This window comes from Halichoerus grypus, chromosome 14 (assembly GCF_964656455.1).
Source record: "Halichoerus grypus chromosome 14, mHalGry1.hap1.1, whole genome shotgun sequence".
In the NCBI taxonomy this organism is placed as follows: Eukaryota; Metazoa; Chordata; class Mammalia; order Carnivora; family Phocidae; genus Halichoerus; species Halichoerus grypus.
Window position 1 is genome coordinate 11,310,822 of NC_135725.1, and position 23,121 is coordinate 11,333,942.

General features: G+C 44.7%; 1 protein-coding gene across 6 annotated transcripts in view; it reads left to right on the plus strand.

Moving 5' to 3' along the window:
* PIP5K1B (phosphatidylinositol-4-phosphate 5-kinase type 1 beta) overlaps window positions 1-23,121 on the plus strand; it is a 295,831-nt gene that overhangs the window by 94,550 nt on the left and 178,160 nt on the right. For 5 of the 6 annotated variants that reach the window (XM_078061785.1, XM_078061784.1, XM_078061781.1 and 2 more), the window contains one exon: window positions 16,463-16,547. The gene's annotated coding sequence lies outside the window, so the exon portion shown is untranslated. Of the gene's footprint in view, window positions 1-16,462; window positions 16,548-17,345; window positions 17,511-23,121 lie in introns of all 6 variants that reach the window. The other variant, XM_078061783.1, reaches the window with a different exon arrangement.

Genomic DNA, 23,121 nt, shown 5'->3' on the forward strand with positions numbered 1-23,121 from the left:
TTTCTGGCCCAGAACTCCGAGGAGCCTGAGAATTCTAAATCCAAAGCCCCACCTTTCCACATCAGGTTCTTTGGAGGAATTGAAAACGGTGATGCTGGTTGGGGCAGAGGTACCCGTGGGCAGCAGGTGCCCATTGAGGCCGGTGAGTGAGGAGGACCCTCCCGGCATACCAGATGCGGGCCCAGACCCTGCGCATGTCAGGTGGGCCTCTCCTTAGACTGCCAGTGTTTGACATTGAGCCCTGCCCCTCCCCCAGCCCCTGGCACACAGGTCCTGCAGGTGCACATCTGTGTGTTTCTGGGGAATGATCCAGTCCTCCGTGGCTTCTCTGGCCTCATGAGGAATCAGGGCAGCCTGAACCTCCTGGAACCCGCTGGGCCCCACTGCTCCTGCTTACTGGTCGTACTGGCCTTCAAGTCACCTCCTGCTCATCTGTGTGTGGATGCAGCCCGTAGCAAGAGTGGGGTTCTCACCCACCATGTGTGGTTCTACACAGGTGCCCGCTCAAGAGCAAACAGAAGCTCTTTTGCAGCCCATACCGGCGGCCAAGCCCGGGACCTGCTGGTAAAGAGGGTCCTTTTTCTTTGCAGGGCTGAGTCTGCCCAGAGGAGATGTTCTTCTCATTTTCGACAGAGAGGTGGACTTTTGCTAAGTCGGAAGGGGTGCCTTTTTGTCACTCCCACAAAGGTGTCCTAAGCTTCCCAGGGTCATGGCAGGGTAGAAAATGTGGCTACCTTGGGCCTAAACTCTTCATTACCATTAAGTTCTTGGGATCCTGAAGCTATAAGCATTCCAAGCGCCAGGATGTTTGAGTGATTGTCTCTGTATCTGCGTCTCCTTTCCCCTCCCCTCCCCGCCAAGTGCCAAACAGGAAACTGTTGATCCAAGTCACAGGTGCCCGTGCCCATCCCCCGTGCTCACAGGTCTGTCTCGTTCACCTGCTGCTCCCACAGAGATAGACGGGTCCTTAGGTAGGCTCAGCCATCCCTTTTTCCCAGACCCCTCTGCCTGCCTTCCCATAAGGTGGATTAGGAATTGTGTTTGGGGGTGGGAGGGCGGAGGGGGTGGGCAGGGTGCTTTCCTTGAGCCAAGACACAGACGTGTGTGTTTTGATGACCCCCTCTCCCCGCAAGTAGAGCTCTCTGAAGGGCAGAAGGGAGCCTGGGATTCCAGAGATACTTAGCCATATTAACACTGGGGAAAGGGCACATATTTTTCCTCTTGGATTGGTACTAATCCCAACATTGCTCCATCCTTCCTGGATTTCTTTTAGTTGGGCTGAACTTTGGGTTTAGCCTGTTCCTTGATACTGAGAAAAGAGGGTGTGTGTCGTTTTGAGACATCAGCAGAGTAGTGAGCTTTGAGGCACTCTGCCAGGTGTGTGAGATTTGAAATATCCTAAAACTGAATATTTGGAATCCCCCCCAACTTTAAAAATGATAGGAATTGAAATAGTTTAATAATAAGATTAAGAGTCACTCCTGGGAACTGAATGCACCACCTGACAAGAAGTCTTTGCCAGAGTGGACAGATAAGCAGAAATCTTGAATTACATCTTCCCTTAAAGGTAAGGTGGCTTTGCAGACCGCAGTCCCATAGACATAACCAGGAGAGGTTTGCAGATGAAGAGCAGCTTGCTCCAAGAGAAGCCACATGTCAGCTTGAAGTCTCTCCTGTTCAGAGCAGTTGCGACACAGGGGAGGTCTTCATATTTTGTCTTGTGACTAATGCTGTACTGAATTCTGATGGAACGAAGGATGTTTGCCCCATCACCATGAAACAGGAGTTACAGCCCGTTCCAGCCTCTCGTGCGTTTCTAGAAGCAGCAAGGAGGTGGAGAGCAAAGTCAGCATGGGGGCATCACAAAAAACAGATTAGAAGAAGATGCTCCAAAAGATGAACTGTGGGCCCCTCAGGATGGGGAGACTGTCGGCCACTTTTACTTTCTTTGTGATTTTGTGTGAAATGGACCTCAAAGAGCAACAGAAGGGAGGAAGGAAAGAAGAAAGAAGGAAAGATAAAGATACCTCCTGGAGGTATTTGGGATACCAAATTGATCTCTATCCTTGTTTTTCATCTCATTTCATCACTCGGAAAAAACTCAACATTGATTTGTCATCCATTGCCCAAAAGGAGAGGAAGAAAACATCTATGAAGCATTGACTTAATGTGTAAGGACCGATAATAAAACATCCTGTCTGCCCTGCAGCTGCTTATCTAAGAAGCGTAGTGGACAGACTCATATAGACACATTCATCCAACTTTCAGCTTCAAAGTCTGTCCGCGAGCCGCACACTCTGCTGGGTTTTGTGATTTACATGTAAATACATGGAGGGGATTGCCCCAAAGCACTGAGGGTGTAGCAGAAAGAAAAGAAAATTCAGCTCATGATGGCAGTTGGGTCAGTAAGTGTCCCAACTGGGGCAGGCCCAGGGCAGCCCAGGAGTGCAGAGGAGAAGCAGTGAGCCCCAACTTGGGAGGGCCAGGGGTGGATTCGTGGAAGGAAATGGTACCCGAGCTGCATCTTGAGGACGAGGAGCGCCTGGCCAGGGAGAGGGGCAGGGGCGTGTCAGGTACCACAGTGAATGCAAAGGCAGGTGGCCGGTCAGCGGAAGTCATCCCATGTGGCCGCAGCTATGGTGGGGGGGGCCGTGGGGAGAGAGGTGTTAGAGACCCAGTCGGGAGAGGTCCTGTGCTGTGCTGAAGACTTTGAGTTCTGCCCCGAAGCAGCGGGAAAACCACTTTTTAAAGCAGCATTTTAAAGGAGCGTGGCAGAGGCAGATTTGCATCATAGAAAGATCCCTCTAGCCAGATTGTTCCCCAGCAAGGCTGACTAATGAGGCCGAGGCAGTGATCTGTGCAAGAAACAATGATGTCTCAAGATGGTAGCAGGGAAAATGCCAAGAAAGGATCAGAACCAAAGATGACCATTGAGGAGATTGGAGAGAACTTGATTGATGGACTAGAGTGGGGGCTGTTAAGGAGGAGTGGGGATGGCCCCTTGATTTGGGGCTTGCACCGCCAGGTGGAAAATGGTAGTGTTCTCTGGGTGGGGTGGAATATGAGACATGGAAGTTGGAGCTTATAGGATTTATAGAGCCCGTAAGACGTTGTAGGGACCCTGAAAGCTACCGAAAACAGATCTAGAGCTCAAGAAGAAGATCGGGGACCCAGCATTATTTGGAAGTCATCACAGGTAGGTTGCATTTGAAGCCACTGGGAATGGAAGAAATTATTCAGAAGAAGTGAGAAGAAAAAATACAGAATACCACGCGGAACATGAATCATTAAGAGGGAGCCTGCCAAAGAGACAGAGATGCATTTGGACAGGTAGAGGAAACCAGGAAAAATGGAATCTGTGCTCACGCTCTGTCTCAGATCTGCTATCATGGACAGAAGGGCAAAGAGCAAATGACAGGTGGCAGAAAGGCCCACGCGGACTGTGTTTGCCTCTTCAACAGACGTCCCAGGACATCACCGTCCACCGACCTCTTATTTCCAGAACATCTGGGAATACAAGTTTCTCCTGTTTCTCAAACTGGGCACATTGCCTCCCCAAACAGAATCCAGGTTGTGTGAGTAAAGAACATCAGGAAAGAGATTTAGGAAAAGCAGATGGCCGTGTTGGCCATGCCAGGGAGCCAAGGGAAGAGGGGCCCTCAGCGAAGGAAGACTGGTCATTTGTCACTTAGACATTTCAGAACCTACTGTGTACAGAACCCTCTCAAGTCAGCGCTTCGGAGAAGTCCAGGAAGATCAGGAAAGAAACCACAGGGGCGAAACCACAGTGCGGTGTGGATGTAGGGGGTGGGGCGGATTGCTGTGCCTCTAGAAGTGAGGGCAGGGAGCGTGCAGGCGTCTCTGGAGAATTTGACCTTCAGCGTAAGGGGAGTGAGACAAGGCTGCAGCCAGAGGGAGCGGCAGGGGCAGGTCATGGAGGGTCTCAGGGGAGAACGGACAGGCTCCTGTTCCCAAGGTAAAGAGCTAGACGAGAGAGAAAGAGGGGGAAGATCCAGGTAAAAGGCTAACTGGGGATGATGGAGGGGGGGGCCTCCAGGCAGGGGTGTGCTAGAAGGAACACAGAACACCCCTTAGCTGTGCACGGGACAGAAGGCTGGGAGTCGGTGCTTCGGAGTCACGGGTGGGGAAGGCAGCCAGGGAAGGGACCATCCATCCCTTTGGGAAGCAGGAGGCGAGCTGCAGAGATGGCAGGGAAGGAGATCAATGAAGTCTTAAAATAGGTGGCATTCACAGAGTGCTTAAGAGCCCTGCGTGCTCCCATCCTGGTTCTGCCGCTCGCTTACTGTGTGAGCTTGCGCCGGTTATGTAACCTCTCTGTGCCTCGGCTTTCTCGTCTGTAAAAAAAAATGGGGATGAGCACAGAATCCTGTTTCCGGGAGGTGTTGGGAGAATTGCATGAGTCAATTCGTGCAGGACTTACCCGTGTGCCTGGCACCGGAAGCGCTCCATACGGATTAGCTACAATAGTAACTGTTAATAGGAGCGAGGGCAGACGCAGTCTGGGGCCACGGAAACACCAGAACGTGAGTGGTGGGCGGAGGGTGAGGAGTGAGGAGGGCACAGCCGAGGAGGCGCTGTGTTCTTCTAGAATGGAAGGAATCAGGAAGTCCTCAGGGACGGGAGACCCTTGACTGATACGCGGGTTCACGGAGAGGCCCTTTCAGGGCGAGCAAACACTGTGGGTTCAGGCAGGGGTGCGCTCTCTTGAGACTCGAGAGGGCCATGTGAGGTGCGGGGAGCCGTGCGTGCGTGCGTGCAGGCTCTCTCCGCCGCGAGGGAGGGAGGCAGGCAGGCGGAACAGCTGCGTGAGCCGCGTGGGAGCCCAGACTCTGCAGGACCCTCAGTGGCCTGGGTCACCTCCGTGGCCACCGGGAGTTCGGAAGGAGCACAGTGACAGGATCTCCTCTGTCTCACAGTGCCTGTCCTGGTGAGGGTAGCTGATGATGATGACAGTGACACTACATTTTTGGAGCGTGTACTCTGTGCCAGGGTCCCCGAAAGGGCTTTTCGGGTGGATCACTCCTCACACCTGCCCTGGGAGAAAGGCCCTGTTGTTTGCCTCATTGCTCAGAAGAGGGAACTAAGTGAGGCACGCGGATTAAGGGACTCAGGGAGACCGCACAGCTGTCGAAGCTGGACAGTGTGACTCAGAGCCTGTTCCCGTGACCACCAGGCTGTCACCATCTGTCCCAACAGTGTGTGGCTCAGAGGAGAGTGTGACAGGTGGAGGATGGGCCGATGACCTCAGCCAAGCCTGTGGCCGACTCCTCAGAGTACATTTTTTGGTCTTCCTCAGATTAGAACCCCTGCAAAGAGCTCAAGTGAGTGGTGGACGTGTTAGGTAGATCCTGGGGCCTTCGAGAACCCAGCTGCTAGCTGGGGAATATGGCAGGATTCCCAGGGCTGGACAGCCATCAGGCAGTTGACCTCTCTGTCGGTCTCCCTGGAAACGCAGGGCCTTGTCTGTGTGTCTGTCTGCAGTCTGGTGAAATTGCCCGTTTTGGTATCCACTCATCCGTGGCTTTGTCCGGCACTGGCCGGACCTGACTTGACAAGACCAAGGCCAGCACCACTTGACCCACTCGGTCTCCACGCTGTAGAAAGTTCTCCATGTGGAGAACCTGTGGTTTATCCGGAGCCGGGTTCCCTGGTCAGTTCATTGTGCAGCTGGGATGGGGGTGGCGAGAGAAGCACCAGGGCAGAGCAGAGGGGTAGCTGTCTTAGAAGTGTCGTCATCTTCCTTGGGTAGTGAAGCTTGAAACCTCAGTCGTGTTGGATGCCCCCCTCCACCACCATGCTCCCCCAGACACAGTCGATGGCCGGGTTCTGGCGATGTTTTCTTCGTCGACACCACACAGGAGTCTCTGGCTCCACCCGAATCTTCTAGATTCCCATCCCCAGGACCCCTGCAGCAGCGGCTGGCCAGATGCATGCCCTCAGTCTGGGCCTCCCTTCCCATTTCATCTTGTCTCCTCTTAATAACACTTTAAAAAAATCTTCATGGCCTCCTACTCAAAAGCCTTCAGCAGATGCTCCCTAATTTGTGATAGCCGTGGCCGGCTCCCAGGGCCGTGCAGCCCGGGACTGATGGCTGTCTGCACCTTGATTCCCCTCTGTTCAGTCAGCGTGGTCTTCCTCCGTCACCAGCAGTCCCCTTCCACACTCCTGCCTCGACCTCTTTCCTGGACCTCTGTCCCCTGCCTGGCCTCTGAACAACACCTTTTACCCTCGCTTCTCCTGTTAAGCTGTTGGTCCGTTGAAAGCAGCTCTCAGCCCAGTGTGTCTTTGATACAACCAGGCACATAGCAAACACTTGGGAAATTTAATATCCAGTGATTAATAGCTGATTTGTGATCACTTGGCCTTGGGTTTTTTTTTCTTCTTCCCCTTTTTAATTCTTGATTGCATTTTTTAGAACATTCCAGATGAGCCCTCTGACTGTGATAATTGAATACTTGTTAGAAGCAAAGCCAAGTAAAAGGAATTAACTCCTAATCCTGTTAAAGACTTTCTCATTATTCCGTGTGCTTGTGTTTTGGCTTCCCTTTTAAGCACCTTGACAACAGGGACCGTCGTATTCATTATGTGTCCCCCAAAGTGCCTTATATACAGGAGTTCTGGAATAAATGTCAGAGTAAATGAATACCGTTCTGGGTGAGGAGCGTGTCAGATGTGGTCATGTCATTACTCATGTTTTCCCTGTCTCTATACATTTATATTTGTGCCTCATTGGAAACTTCCCATATTACTTAGTGCTGCTTAAGTTCATTAAGCCTGAACTATAGAATATTTCTGGACAGAATTTTTCTTCTGCTGGGCGTCTTCCTGCCCTTAGCAGCATCCTTCATGTGCTCAGCCACAGTCCTGCCTACACCCTTTTAGGTTCTTTCAGACTCCTCACAGACACAGCACCCACCCCTTCCCCGCCCCCCTTCCCCAAGCACCTGGTGCAGAGGAAGTTCTTTGGGGTAAGCCACCAGCTGTCCTTTGCACTTGGGGCATACAGGAGATCTGTTACTTTGGCTTTCTCAGTAGAAGACGAAATGGATCCAGAAATGCTTTGCAGACTGCTGCAGGAGCAAAAACAAATAGGTTTTGGTTCTTTCTTTCTGAAGCCAAACATTTTCTGCCAGTCATAACTGGCTTTACATTTGCATACGGTTTGCACAGTTGTTATTATTGTAACAATTGAATAATTCCTGGCATGTAGTCTTAGGGGGAAAAGATGTGAATAGTTTAGAAATAAAATGTGGAGAGAAAGCATGATCTGGTAAATTAAAAAAATGAGAACATTTATAATGTGGTAAAAATACAGTATCGTGAAGTCTGCCTTGTACCAAATGTCTAGCAAAAAGTGGGGAAGAAGAAATTTAAGCATTATATCAAGGCAGAAAGTCCAGCTGTGTGAGACCTTTAGTGATTATCCCAGATGTCTCTGGAACAAGCCAATAAAGCAACAGTGTTGGTAAATCTTCCTCCGTCCTTTTCCCACGTGCCAAACGGAAGCCCAGATGTCATGACCCCTGACCCTCCAACACTACCACCAAACACATGCACACATCCTACGTCCTTGTGTATTGAAATTGAAGAAATTGAAACTGGGGCTGGAGGAGTGTGCAGTGATGGAGTTTTCGTGAAATTCTGTGAATGGCACCAGTCTGGGCACCACACATCCCTCAGGGTTGTTTTCATGGTCTGCTTCCTTCTGTCTGCTGGTTACAGGGAAGACTCGGTTTGAAAAGGCCTATGAATCCTTTTAGCACCACCTCTGTTGGAAACACAGATTATGAGTAGTTCATTTTATGCTGAGCCTTTCATCCTTGCCATTGATGGCTATTCTGTTTCTTCACTTTGTGAGATGCATTCTGAGAGTGGATGAATGTGTTTCATGAGCGAATATAAGAGCCCCGCCATTTGTTTTGATTGGCCTCCATTTTGATTCATAGTGAGCAGGTGCCGTCATCGGGAATAGGTTTTGGCAATATTTTTACCTCTCCAACAGAGCTATTTACAAGGCTGACATTTTTTCTAAGAATGGTTTTTGAGGTTTTTGTGAATATATATAAATTTACACAAGCGTGTTTTTATTCAGGCGAAGGATTGAACGGACTTATGAGCATTAGGTAGAATGAGCAATCTGGAAATCTGTTGGTAAACCTTTAAGGAACATCCTTACCTTTGGGCTGCTTCTGGGTAAATTCCTTAAAAAACAAAACAAAAACAAAAACGCAATTTCAACATCTCATGCACACCCACGAAAATACGTTAAATATGCTCCTTCATGCTGCTGGGTCTTTCTCTAAGCAAGCCGCCGTGGCGCCTGGCATCTTCCTCACCCTCTGCTTCTCAACCATGTGTCCCCCGAAAGCTGCTCTAAGTCCATTTTCAGTATTCCGCAGAAATGGGAGTTTTCTGGGCTCCCTAAAGGCTGACTCGGGCAGTTCCTCCTCCAAAAACCCGGAGGAGAACACATACTACGTCGCACTGTTACTGTCCCCATGTCTGTCTCTCCTACTGATGTGACTTCTTTGAAGATGCGGATCTGTCTTTACGGCTCCAAGGCTAAGTTCACTGCCCGACGTGTAAAGCTCAATGAATGAATGAATTGAATGGATGACATGAAAGAATGAAAAAAAAGATTGCATGAATTAATTTGCAGGCAGAGAACAAATGTGAACTCAGAAGAGCATAATTTAAACACAAGGGATGAACGTCAGCATGCAGGCATGACCAAGGCCCCAAATATTTTTTAATTGCTTTCCCTCTAGGGAAGTGTTCTAGGCCACGTTAACCATACGTAGCCTGAATGGCAAGAAAGCATTTGGATATGGCTATCTTACGGAAGATCGATTCCCATAGGGCACGTTGCGCTCATAATGAGCAAATGATGAATGAGTCTCCTCATTCCAAGGAGGATCTGAGATGGGGCTCTATCAGGAAACCGCAGTGGCACCAGCTCAGAGGCACCACCTCATGGGGTCAGCAGGATTCACGGGGGAAGGGAAGTAGATGGGAGCCCAAGGTCCCAGAGAGTGAACGGCAGACATGGGCCTAAACCTCCACCCTCTTCAGAGGCCTGTTCAGTGTTCTGCCCATTCGTCCTTGTAGCTTTGCTCCATCAGCATTTAATGAGGTGTCTGTTTTTATGAGAAGACCAGTAAGGACTTGTGGATAGTGCCCCTTACCTCTTGCATCTGTCTACAGGTTGGCCTGTTTAGTTGGGTAATTAGCTAATTCATTGTTTTGCCCCCCTCATTTGGCCTTGGGTGGGGAGCAGACTCCCATCTGTGGCAAATAAAAAATAAGGACTTCTGCGGCCGTAGCTAGAGAGTCAGAGGTTCAAAGGGTCACTGACTCCAATATGGCCACCAGGTGTCACAGATCTAAAACTTGGAGTAACTTGAGTTTTCGAAAGCTCCCCTACCACCTTGTAAATTCAGAAATGCCCTCTAGGTTGAAACTCACTGATGTAGAACAAGTTTTACAGAAAACAATTATGTGAATAAATATTGTTGGCTAAGCTTTTGATTGCATTTACAATCGGAAAAATGAAGTGCGCTATTTATTAGACAGGCTTCTAATTGTCCGATAGCTAGGAGAGAGCGCGGGGTGTCGTGGAGAGAACAGATTTGAAGTCAGACAGCTCTGGATCACATCTCTGCCCTGCCACCTCTTGACTTGACCTGTCTAAAGTCACAGCCTCACCCCTTACACTTGATGAAGAAGCCAGAGGAGCCTGGCTACTTTGTAGTCATCTACTTAAGCTCTTTGCAGATCCCCAGAGTCATAAAAATAGAAATGGTTGTACCAGCTCCTGGCCTACCTCCAAATCCACATTTCCTTTGAGAATCAAGTTTCTTATGCATATCATTAGCTCCTGTCTGCTTTCCCACTTTCATTACAGTTGTATATGTCATTCTGTGGCCTGTCATCAGCCTGTTTGTCCTCAGAGCCATACGTCACTCTTGTTCTGTTCTGTATCACTGGGCAGTCATCCCCTATGGGACGCATTTCCAGACTCCTCGTGTCAGATGGTTTTTAGTGGGCTCGTCATGGAAGCCATAGACAGGGATTGGCAGGTACAGGGGGTAAGGGAGAATCCAGGGTGTTTTTACCCTCTCTCTGCCTTGGGTGGGGGGGGAGCACTGTGTGTTTCAATCAGTGACACTGTCTTCCACATACCTCCAAACATACCTCTCCTTCTATGGTTCCAGCTTCTACCAGTCAACCTTCACCACAATGGTCTGGTCCCAACAGATAACCTCCAGCTTTTGAGGTTTTTGTTAACACCCCTTTCTGTTGTGCCTCTAGTCTTTAAAGCACTTCCTGCTGATGTGAGTCTCTGCATTTCTTTGCCATTTTTGCTCAGCTTTTCAACTCACCTATCACATTTATATAACTAAGTCCATGTATTAAGTTCCTCTCTTTTTTTAAGTTTATTTCAGAGAGAGAGAGAGAGAAAGCACTAATGGGAGGGGCAGAGGGAGAGAGAGAACCTCAAGCAGACTCCGCGCTGAGTGCAGAGCCCAACACAGGGCTCGATCTCACAACCATGAGATCATGACCTGAGCCAAAACCAAGAGTTGGATGCTTAACTGACTACACCACCCAGGCACGCCCACGTTCCCTCTCTTTAACATACCCAGAAGGGTTTCCATTTTTCCACCCTGGATCCTGACAACTCTTTTGAAGTAGTAAAATGTCTTTATTGCCTTTACTAGTCAGACTGGCTTAGATCATCCCAAGCCTCTGAAGCAGGCTGAAAATTCCCCAGACCCACCACACGGAGGTAGTGATTTAGTTGTTGCGCTGTGTGGACCAAGAATCTGGATTTTCAAAAATCTCCCCGGTGGTTGTGATGCCCAGCCCTGGTATAGGGAACAACAGAGCCAGGCTGAGGTGGAGGTGCTTGGGGAGGGAGTCTCTGTGGTCATGCCGCCCCCCACTAAGGGGGGCTTCTCTTCTACAGATTGGGCTCACAGCGGGAGAGCCTGCCTTGGCGAAATAAAAAATGTCTCCCTCCCATGGGTGTTACAGGATAGTCAGCTACATTGTGTCAAAATTGGAGGATGCTAAGGAATTATTTGCAGCGTTAAATGAGATCATGTATGTGACAGCTTCTCACACTTAGTTGTTGCTCAAGGAGTGAGAGTATCTCTCCTTCCCTCAAATGAAGTGAAAGCACAGAAATGCAGAAGGCTGTGAAAGTGTGTAAGTTACTTATTCCTGAAGCTAACAGAATCCAGATACTTCATATCAGAAAGGATAGGTAAGCAATTAAATAGTAAAAAAAAAAAATCTCATTGCTTGGTATATATCGTGGTTATCTAAGCTAGTGTCTCAACATTCTAACCATAGGACAGTGTCAGTTGGCTCTGTTGCATGTCAGAAATACTTTAATAAGTTCTAACTGTATCAGATTACATGTTAACACATTTCCTAAGGAGACCTGAGTCTTATGATTATGCCCTTACTTGGCCACTAGAATTTCTGCATTCCAGGGTCTTGCCAGAGACTTTAATTTGAGTGCTCCACTGTCCAATTCTTATCAAAAGGTTGGTTATGAGAAATAATTTTCATGGAGGATCGCCTGAAGGTTATGCAGTCCTTTCATTCCTCATTTAGATAGCCTAGATATTATTCATGGTTTAAGTCAAGTCATTGGATCTCAATGTAATAGCTTCTTGTCAGTTTCCCTTTACTTGGCAGGATTAGTGAAAAAAGACACATCTATCCTTATGGAATTTTTGCACTCTGTGTTAAAAGAGGAAACTCTCAAATTAAGAACACAGTTTCATATACAGTTGCACCAAAAATAATAAAATACTTAGGCATAAACTTAACCAAAGAGGTAAAGGACCTGTATTCCAAAAACTATAAAACACTGATGAAAGAAATTGAAGATGACACAAACAAATGGAAACCTATTCCATGCTCGTGGCTTGGAGGAATCAATATTGTTAAAATGTCCATACTACCCAAGCCATCTACAGATTTAATGCAGTCCCTATCAAAATACCAACAACATTTTTCACAAAACTAGAACAGATCCTGAAATTTAGATGGAACTGCAAAAGACCCCGAATAGCCAAAGCATTCTTCAGAAAGAAGAACATAGCTGGAGGTATCACAATCCCAGATTTCAAGATCTACAAAGCTGTAGTAATCCAAACAGTATGGTATTGGCACAAAAATAGACACATAGATCAATGGAACAGAGTAGAGAGCCTAGAAATAAACCTTCACTTATATGGTCAAGTGATCTACAACAAAGGAGACAAGAACATGCAATGGGGAAAAGACAGTTTCTTCAACAAACGGTGCTGGGAAAACTGGACAGCTACATGCAAAAGAATGAAATTGGACTACTTCCTTACACCATACACAAAAATAAACTCAAAATTGGCTGAAGACCTAAATGGGAGACCCGAAACCATAAAACTCCTAGAAGAAAATACAGGTAGTAATTTCTTGGATGTCTCCCAGAGAAACATTTTTCTAGATATGTCTCTTGGGAAACAAAAGAAAAACTAAACCGTTGGGACTACACCAAAGTAAAAAGCTTTTGCACAGCAAGGGAAACCATCAACAAAACAAAAAGGCAACCTGCTGAATGGGAGAAGATATTTGCAAATGATATGTCCAGTAAAAGGTTAATATCCAAAATATATAAAGCACTTACACAGCTTAACACACATAAAACCCAAATAATCCAATTTAAAAATGGGCAGAGCACCTGAATAGACATTTCTCCAAAGAAGACATACAGATGGCCAACAGACACATGAAAAAATGTTCAACACTCTTCATCAGGGAAATGCAAATCAAAACCACAATGAGGTATCAGCCCACACCTGTCTGAATGGCTAGAATCCAAAACACAAGAAATAACAAATGTTGACAAAGATGTGGAGAAAAAGGAACCCTCATGCACTTTGGTGGGAATGCAAGCTGGTGCAGCCGCTGTGGAAAAGAGTATGGAGTTTCCTCAAAAAATTAAAAATAGAATTACCATATGATTCAATAATCCCCCTATTGGATATTTACCCAAAGAAAACAACACTAATTTGAAAATATATATGCACCCCTTTGTCTATTGCAGCATTATTTATAATAGCCAAGATATGGAATCAACCCAGGTATCCACTGATAAACTAGTGAATCAAGAAGAGGTGGTGTATTTATACAATGGATTATTACTCAGCCATAAAAATTGATGAGATCCTGCCATCTGCAACAACACGGATGGACCTAGAGGGTATAATACTAAGTGAAATACATCAGACAGAGAGAGACAAATGCCATGTGATTCCATTCATATGTGGAATTTAAGAAACAAAACAAATGAACAAACAAAAAGACAGACAAAAAAATAGACAAATACAGAGAACAAACTGGTGGTTACCAGAAGGGAGGTGGGTGGGAGGATGGGGGAAATAGATAAAGGGGATTAAAAGTATACTTACCTTGGTGAGCACTGAGAAATATGAATTGCTGAGTCATTATATTGAAAACCTGAAACTATTATAATAAACACTGTGTGTTAATTCTACTTCCATTAACAAGAGAGAGAGAGAAAACTCTCATACGTTTCTAGACAGAGAAAACCAGTAAGTTACCAAGGGCAGGGGCATCAGACTAGCATGAAACTACTCACCTGTAAGCTGGAAGCAAGAACACAGCAATGCCGTATTTATAGAAAGTTGAAGGAAAAGGACTGAGCTAAGAATCCTGATAATTATATACTGATACACTGATAAATCATTGTGTTATAAATAAAGATATATTTATTTATGTGTGATAAATAAAGATATACATGAGCTAAGAAGCCGAGAAATCTAGTCCTATATGAGACCAAAACAAAGACATTTTTGGTTATGGAGTGACTGAAGTGGGCCATCGATGAGCCATTGCTGAGGAAATGTGTTCCAACCAAATGAAATTGAGTCAGAAAAAAGTGTCATGATAGGGGAAGATGAAGAGTCAAAGAAACAATGATGAACAAGGAACCTTGTAATGATCAAGTCTAAAGAAATGATGAGAATGTGACTACGAACTATAAACTTTTCACTGAGGATTTCTTCAAACAGAAGAGCCATGTGGATTAAGACGAGGTATTTAGTAGTTCAAAGTGAAACAGTGAGAAAGTAAAAAAATTCTAAAATACCTCCTGTGGATGAGGAAGAGAGAAGAGATGTCATGGGTTGGTTTCTCTGGAAACAGGCAACGAAACAGAGTTTTGGGTGCAAGATACTTAGTAGAGGTCCACACCTGTGTTATGAGTTGAATTGTGTCCTGCACAAAAATATGTTAAAGTCCTAACCCCTGGTACCTGCAAATGTGACCTTATTTGGAAACGGAGCCTTTGCCAATGTCACCCAGTTAACATGAGGTCATGAGGTTAGGCCCTCATGCAATGTGACTGGTGTCCTTATAAGAAGAGGAAAACGCTGTGTGAAGACAGACACACGGGGAGAACCCTGACGACAGGACCCATGCAGCCGCAAGCCAAGGAACGACGAGGCTCAATGGCCAGAAGCAGGAAGAGGCAGGGAAGGATTTTACCCAGAGCCTCAGGGGGAGCTTGGCCCTGCTGACACCTTCACTTAGGGCTTCCAGGTTCCAGAACCGTGAGAGAATACGTTTCTGCCATGTTGAGGCACATCTGTGGAGATGAAGAGAACCTTTGAAACGAGGAGGGAGGGAGCACAGCTGGGCAAGCAGAGGGAGAAGCCAGGCTCCCGTGCAGGACCCATGAAGCCAGCTCAACTTGGTGGGCAGCTGACCCATCATTCAGTCATGGGATGTGGGCAACCCCAGGGAGGCCATCGCCCGGGTGAGGTGGCTCTCTGCAGAGGCAGACCCTGATGGAGCTGATAGGAAAGCATAGATGTTCTTAATGATTTAAAAATAGAATGATAACTAAGCAGATATACATGGAATAAAATGTTTTTGTTACTGGGAGGAAAAAATGGAATTATGATTTGGTTAATCCAGCAAAGAAGAAATGGGTAAAAGTAAATGTAACAATAAATTGTAGTTACTAGTAAACAAATATGATGGAAGCAAACCAAATATAATCATACGTCAATAGGGGTGCCTGGGTGGCTCAGTCGGTTAAGTGTCTGCCTTCAGCTCAGGTCATGATATCAGGGTCCTGGGATCGAGCCCCACATAGGGCTCCCTGCTCAGCGGGGAACCTGCTTCTCCCTCTCCCTCTGCCCCTCTCCTGCTCATGTGCTCTCCCTCTCACTCTCTCTCTCTCTAAAATAAATAAAATCTAATCATAACACAATAGATGTGAATTTGTTTAAATCCACTTTCGAATGACAGACTTTTAAATTGGCAAAAACAAAACAAAAACCCGGTTTTAAGTTATTTGTAAGGAACACAGATAAAACAAAATGACAACTAAAAAAGTTAAAGAAATGGACAAGGATAAGCATTATTTGCATATGCCAAGTATATGCAAATAAAAGGAAAACAGAAGTGGTGTACATCAACCACAGTGGAACCCAAAAGTAAAATTATTCAATAAGAAAAGAAAAGGTACTTCTAAAAACAAAGAGTACATTTCACAAGGACACTGTTATACATACATTATACACTGGCCATCATTGTTATGGAAATTTTAAGGCAAAAACCAAAAAGAAACACAGGAGAATATGATAGAACTATAATCATACTATCATAACCCAAGCAGGAATAAACACCCTTATCCAAACATCTTTAAAGTTCTGGTACTTGTATTTCTCTGGGAAAGAATCTTAGAAGTTGGGCCAAACTTGGTAAGTACATTAACTATTTGAAGGACCATTGCTACATTCCTTTCTATAAAAAGGTTGAAGCATCAATCCAGTGGTGCAGGAAGCCTACCTGTTTTTTGACATACGTATCAGCACTGGATGTCTACCATCTTTGAAATGTTTGCCAACCTGATGGGCAGATAATAGCATCTCAGTCATTTTAATTCCTGTTCCCTTACCACTAATGGGGCTTATCCTTTTCACAGGCTTATTGGTGATATATATTTCCAGTTCGTATCCTCTGCTTATTTTTATAGTGTGTGGTTTGTCTTGTTTCTTTTATAATCAATTTGTATCATCTCCTAGTATATTAGACACTAATCCTGTCATATGAGCTGCAAACCATTGTTCATTTTTTTGGCTTTGTTTATGGTATCTTGTCATGTAGACATTTTAAATTTTTATAGAGTCAAATCTGCTCATTGTTCCTTTATGGGTTATGGATTTACCGTCTTACTTGGTAAGGCAACCAACCTGAAATTACACGCTTCTAGTTCCATTTTTAACATTAGGTCCTTCCTTTATTTTGGTTTAAACTCACTGCATTGTATTATCCCTATAGGCAGCTCTGATCTTTTTTGGGAGCTGAGGTAGAGATGTGAATAAATAATAACCAGTGATTTCTGTTTTAACAGGAACTTGGGAAGGAAAACAGTTTCAACAATGAATAGGTCACCCATCACGACTGATTACAGATGACTTGCCATTTCATTTACAAAGGTAAGGAAATACGGTCTGTTTTTAGTTAATTCCAACTGACTGTTGTGCTCTACCCCTTTTATTTTATATTTATTTACAAATATTCTAAATCATATTCTAGTTCATGACCCTTAACTTTGACATTATCAAATTTAAAACAAATGACAAGCAAATAGAAACAGGAAGTTTTGTGAATGTCAGCCTGCCTCAGGGGGCAGAACAGAACCCGGGAGGTGTGGTTTCTGCTATTGATTACTGCATGCGGTTCAGTTTTTGAATAGCATTAGGGTTTTCCTTATTATCAAGTGTAGAGTGTTCATTGCAGAATCCTTGGAGAATAGAGCAAAATATAAAAATGAAAACCCAAAACATTCATAACCCCATCATCTGCAGATAATCACCAGTAGTTCTGTGAATTTCTTTCCTCCTTCCTTGCATACGCATAAAGAAATGTATAATTATGTATAATCTTTCTAAAACATACTTAGCTCCAGTAGTTATAAATGATGTACCTTAACTGGTACAGGAACATAGCAAGTCTAAGAACAAATAGTAATTACCACTACGTCCATTTCAAATGGCCATTTGCGGTTCACTAGAACATTCCCCAGCATCTCATTTGCCTCCCCTGCACAGACATTCTGGTGATAGGTCCACATGACCCTGGTGAAACATCACCCTAAGAAACACCTTTGAAGTCTGGCAACATTTCACGGCATCCCTTTATCATTATTGTCTATTTTGTGCTGCTTAAAGGGAATTGTTTTTCAATGAATAGAAGTTTATGTATTTCTCTCCTCTTCCCTACTGTCCATTCAGGGGTGTCCTACAAAGTAAAAAAAAAAGAGAGAGAGAGAGAGACCATCTCATCCTATGTCCTGCATTCATGCCAGCTAGCCAAGCCCTCACTAAGGTGGTTTCTCCAAACACCCTTCAAAGTTGCTCTTGAAGTTTTTTGGATTTCAAAGCTTCCAAGTCTTAGAGGTAAAATGACTGACACGGCATTTGTTAGTCCACAGTTGGTTAAAGAAAATCCAACTCTTACTCTCATTAACACATACAAAGTTGGAGACACAAACGTACCCTAGTAGAGATATGGGCTAGAGCTTCATAGAGATAATTCACCAAAGAGATACAAAGAACCAAAGAAACGTGACAAAGATGTCTGTCCTTACCATGAATCATACAAATGCAAAATAAAATGATATTTTTGCCCAGAATTGGCCAAGTGTTTTTTTGTGATTTTAAGTGAAAACACTTGCGGCTGGTAGAGACCTAAAGTAGATATATTTTACCCAGTAGACATTATAAGAATCTCTGGCAACTGTTTTAGACTTGCCTTTGGAAACGTAAGAACAGAGAGTACAGTTTTATTTGTAACAGAAAAATAGGAAGCATCCTGAGTGTCCACTAATAAATCCCGAACCATGATGCATTTTTATGATAGAATTATTTAGATGTTAGACATTTTTTCTATTTTTTTTTTTTAAAGATTTTATTTATTTATTTGACAGAGAGAGACACAGTGAGAGAGGGAACACAAGCAAGGGGGAGTGGGAGAGGGAGAAGCAGGCTTCCCGCGGAGCAGAGAGCCCGATATGGGACTCGATCCCAGGACCCTGGGACCATGACCTGAGCTGAAGGCAGTTGCTTAACAACTGAGCCACCCAGGCGCCCAAGACATTTTTTCTAATTAATATTTAGTGATGCAGAAAAATGTTTATGACAAAGTGGAAAGGGCAAATATAAGTTTGTATATAATGTATGATCCCAGTTTTGTTAAAGTAAACAAAGCACACATTTGAAAAAGATCAAATGGTAGAATAGCCAAATATTAACAATTACTATTTGGGGGTAGTTGGATTAAAGGCGATAGTTTTATTTTCTTCTTTTTCTTTCAAATAAAATACCTGTTTTACTTAGGGAAAAGTTTTCAATTAGCAATAATCGCGCCTCAGATAAACCTCATTGGCCACGGAAGAAAACAGATATTTTTTTTAATTTAAAAATTACTTTTGAATTTTAAAATGACTGAAAAATAATGAACGGTTATACATTTGATTAAAAAAATCAAGGAGCCTTCCTCATGTATTGTGAAACTTTAATTCCGAAGTAGTTTGCAGAGAGTTTTGAGAGCTGGTTATGTCAGGAAAAGGAAAACGTGGCATATTCCGTAGTATTTTACATTTTAAAAAAAAAGTTTAAATCCTACATGGAGATGATTTCTACTGAAACATGTATAGTCTAAGTCTTTTTCACTGATGAAGGAGGTTATAAGGAGTTAATGACGTGCCATTTATTCCATGCCAGCTGTCTACAGTTGCTGTGCCTTTGGCATCTTCCAAAGAATCCTGCATACAGTGCGATTGATGGGGTTGGACCCCTAAGTTATGTCTTTGTCCCCCTCCTTCAGGGAGTCAGCTCTCTTCCCAAGCACAAAACACCCGAGTAGCTAGAATCAGACGCTGCCTGCATTGATCTAATGGGGTGTTATTACCTTTCTTTATCAATGTATTTATCCATTCATTCTACAAATATTTACTCAGCACTTACTATGCGCCAGGTGTAGTTTAAGTGTTTGAGGTATATCAGTGAACAAAACAGACTAAAATCCCTGCCTCTGTGGAGTTTAAATTCTTCAGGAGGAGACAGACTGAAACAAACACAAACCCGCTGTAATAAATAAGGAAACTCTGTAGTACGTTAGACACTGATGAGTGCTATGGGCGAAAAAGGAAGGAAGGGAAGGAGGGAGGGAGGAGGGAAGGGAGGAAGATTAAGCAGAGTTAAGAGGAAATGGGGGCAGGGAGGTGCCCAATAGGTTGTAGTTTAAAATAGGATCGTCAAGCTAAGCATCAGATAGAAGTTGACATTTGAACAAAGACCTGAAGGAGATAAGCAGGTGTCTGGGGAAGATTGTTCAGGCAGTGGGAATAGCTCAAGCAAAATGCCTTAATTAGCTGCATTCTGGAGTGTTTGAGAAACAGAGAGTATCTGAAGCAGGGGGAAAGGGGGAGCTCAGAGGTGCTGAGGTCAGAGGAGGAATGGGAAGAGTATGGGGAAATCATACAGGGCCACGTCAACCATTGTAAGACTTTGGCTTTTACTTGGGTGAAAAGGGAAACCACTGTAGGGTCTTAAGGGCAAAGTGACATGATCTGATTAGGTTTAATGACAGATCACTCTGGCTGAGAGTAGACTGTCGGAGAGCCAGGGTGGCATCAGCAAGTCCCGTTGAGAGGCCACGAAGGATAACACACTCATAAGAAGATGGTAGCTCTGCCCAGAAACGCACAGCAGGAGTGGTGACAAGTGACTGGATTCTGGACATCTTTCGAAGGCTGTGCTGACATATTGACCATGGTGTGAGAGAAGGAGGACTCCAAGATTTGGGGACTGAGAAGCAAGAGGTTGGAGATGCCATTAAGTGAGATGGGGAAGGTCCAAGTGAAAGAAGTTTGAGAGGGAATGTCAGAAATAGGGTTTTAGGTTTGCAAAATTTGAGGTGTCTATTAGATATCCAAGTGGAGATACCAAGAAGACCATTGGATGTGCAAGTCTGGAGCTCAGAAGAGAGATCTAGATGGCATTTCAAGATTCCAAAGAGAGGATGGTTAGAGACGAGAACCAAGAAGTCCGTCTTACACACTCTTAACATTAACAGGAACCATCTTAAGAGACTGAGAAAGTGACCCAGGAGGTATAGGGAGGGTGTGGGTAAGAAACAAGAGAGTATGATGCTCTAGAAGCCAAGTGAAGAAAATCAGTCAAGGAAGAGGGAGTGATCATCTCTGTTGATAATCTGATAGGTCAGGCAGAATGGGGGTTTAGAATTAGCCACTGGATTTGTCAACACGGAGGTCATTGGTGATTTTGAGGAGGAGGTTCTCAGGGTAGCAGTGAGAGCAAACCCCCGATTAAAGTGCATTAAAGAGAGAATGTCTGAAGAGGAATCAGGGCTTGAGAGGAGCAGCATCTTTTTCAAGGAGTTTTGCTGCAAGAAGGAATAAGGAACTGAGGGGACGTTGGAATCAAGAAAAGGCTTTTAGTTTTTAAGGTGGAAGAAATGGCGGAACCCTGAAGGGAAGGAAATAGAGTGAAAGATTGAAGCTGATACGAGAAAGGGGAGACCTGTAGGAGTGATGCCCTTGAATATGTGACAGGCTCTGCACAATTTAGATAAGCTTTCACGCTTTAGAATTATTAACTTCTGTCACATTCATTGCCTGTATTTCCACCTTGTCACTTGCCTTTTAATTTGTTCATGATCTATTTTGACATTGAGAAGTTGACATTGACATTGAGACATAGTCAAATCAATTACATTTTCTATTCTATAACTTTTCGGGTTATCAAAATCTTTGCCTTTTCAGGGATCGATTATCAGATAAATACCTATATATTCTTTTTTTAAGATTATTTGAGAGAGAGAGAGAAAGAGAGAGAGCAGGGAGAGGGGGAGAGGGAGAGACTTCTCAAGTCGACTCCATGCCAAGCGCAGAACCTGAGACAGGGCTCAATCCCGGGACCCCAAGATTATGACCTGAGCCAAAATGAAGAGTCAAATACTTAACCGACTGAGCCACCCAGGTGCCCCAAATACCTATATATTCTTAAAGTAATGATGTAATTGGAGCTTTTGCAGGGGGCACGATCAGGGCTTTGGTTTGGTGTTTTTACACTGAGCCTGTTATCATTAGACCTTTCAGATTTTATAACTCCACTAATAGAGTATTCACACCTCACCAAAATATTATGAAGAAACTAGAAAATCAGTTATTTTTAAAACGTATTAAGCAGATACAGTGTGGGAAACTGTAGCATGTGAAATGGACAGATTATAATCCAGTTAGTTATATGGACGCAAATGGAAATGTTAATTTATCTAAGAGAATGCTTGGATGGGCAGAGAGTAATAGGTCTGGTGAGGTTGCCATGATCCAGTCTTTAATTTTCTTCGATGGATTTTAGTCCTGTCAAGCTCATGGCAATCATTCAGTTCCAGTAGAGAGAAACGGCTGGCAAATTCTTTTTTTTTTTTTTTAAGATTTTATTTATTTAATTGACAGAACACAGTGAGAGCAGGAACACAAGCAGGGGGAGTGGGAGAGGGAGAAGCAGGCTCCCCGCTGAGCAGGGAGCCCAATGCGGGACTCGATCCCAGGACCCTGGGATCGTGACCTGAGCTGAAGGCAGACACTTAACCGACTGAGCCCCCCAGGCTTCCCCCCGCCTTTTTTTCTAGAGATAGAGCACAGTGGGAGAGGGGCGGAGGAAGAGGGAGAGAGAGAATCTTAAGCAGACTTCACGCCCAGCTCCAAGCCCAACGCCACGCTCGATCTCACAACCCTGAAATCATGACCTGAGACAAAATCAAGAGTCAGATGCTTAACCAACTGAGACATCCAGGCGCCCCAAAACAGCTAGCAAATTCTTAGGTTTAGCACACACTATATTTATTAAAAGCCCAAGATTTAAAAGGTGCTTCAACAACCCCAGTGTTCATCAGTAGATGAATGGATAAAGGGGATGTGGTGTACACACACACACACACACACACACACACACTGAACGATTACTCAGCCGTAAGAAAGGATGAGCATGTGACAGCATGGATGGACCTAGAGGGCATTATGCGAAGTGAAATAAGTCAGACAGAGAAAGACAAACACCCGATGATTTTACCTATATGGGGAATCTAAAAAACAGATGAACAGAGGCGCCTGGGTGGCGCAGTCGTTAAGCATCTGCCTTCAGCTCAGGTCACGATCCCAGGGTCCTGGGATCGAGCCCCGCGTCGGGCTCCCTGCTCGGTGGGAAGCCGCTTCTCCCTCTCCCACTCCCCCTGCTTGTGTTCCCTCTCTCGCTGTGTCTCTCTCTGTCAAATAAATAAAATATTTAAAAAATAAAAAATAAAAAAATAAAAATAAAAAACAGATGAACAAACAAAAGCAGAAGCCGATCCATGAATGCCGAGAACAAACTGCTGGTTGCCAGAGGGGAAGGGTTGGGGGATGGGTAAAACGGGTAGGGGGGAGAGTGAGACACCAGCTTCCAGTTACGGAAGAAGTCACGGTATAAAAGGCACAGCATAGGGAATATGGTCAGTGGTACTGTGACAGTGTTATGTGGTGACAGATGGTAGGTGCACTTATGGTGAGCAGAGCGTAACAGATAGACTGGTCAGATCATGTTGTACGCCTGAAACTAATACAACATTGTGTCAATTATACTTCAATTAAAAATTCTCTTATTAAAAAAAATGAAACAAAATAACATGTGCTTCAAAGGCTTACAAGAAAGTCAGAGGTTACCCCTCCTTGGTGTATTGAATGAACTTCATGCAACAAGTTAGAGGTTGAGCCTCTAACTCTAGGTTTCCGCTCAGGTCACGATCTCGGGGTAATGGGATCACACCCCATGTGGGGCTCTGCACAGAGTCTGCTTGAGATTCTCCCTTTCCCTACGTCCCCTATGCTTGCGCTCTCTTTCTCTCTCTCTCTAAAATAAATAAATCTTTTTAAAAAAAAGGTAAGACCATGGGGCGCCTGGGTGGCTCAGTCGTTAAGCGTCTGCCTTCGGCTCAGGTCATGAT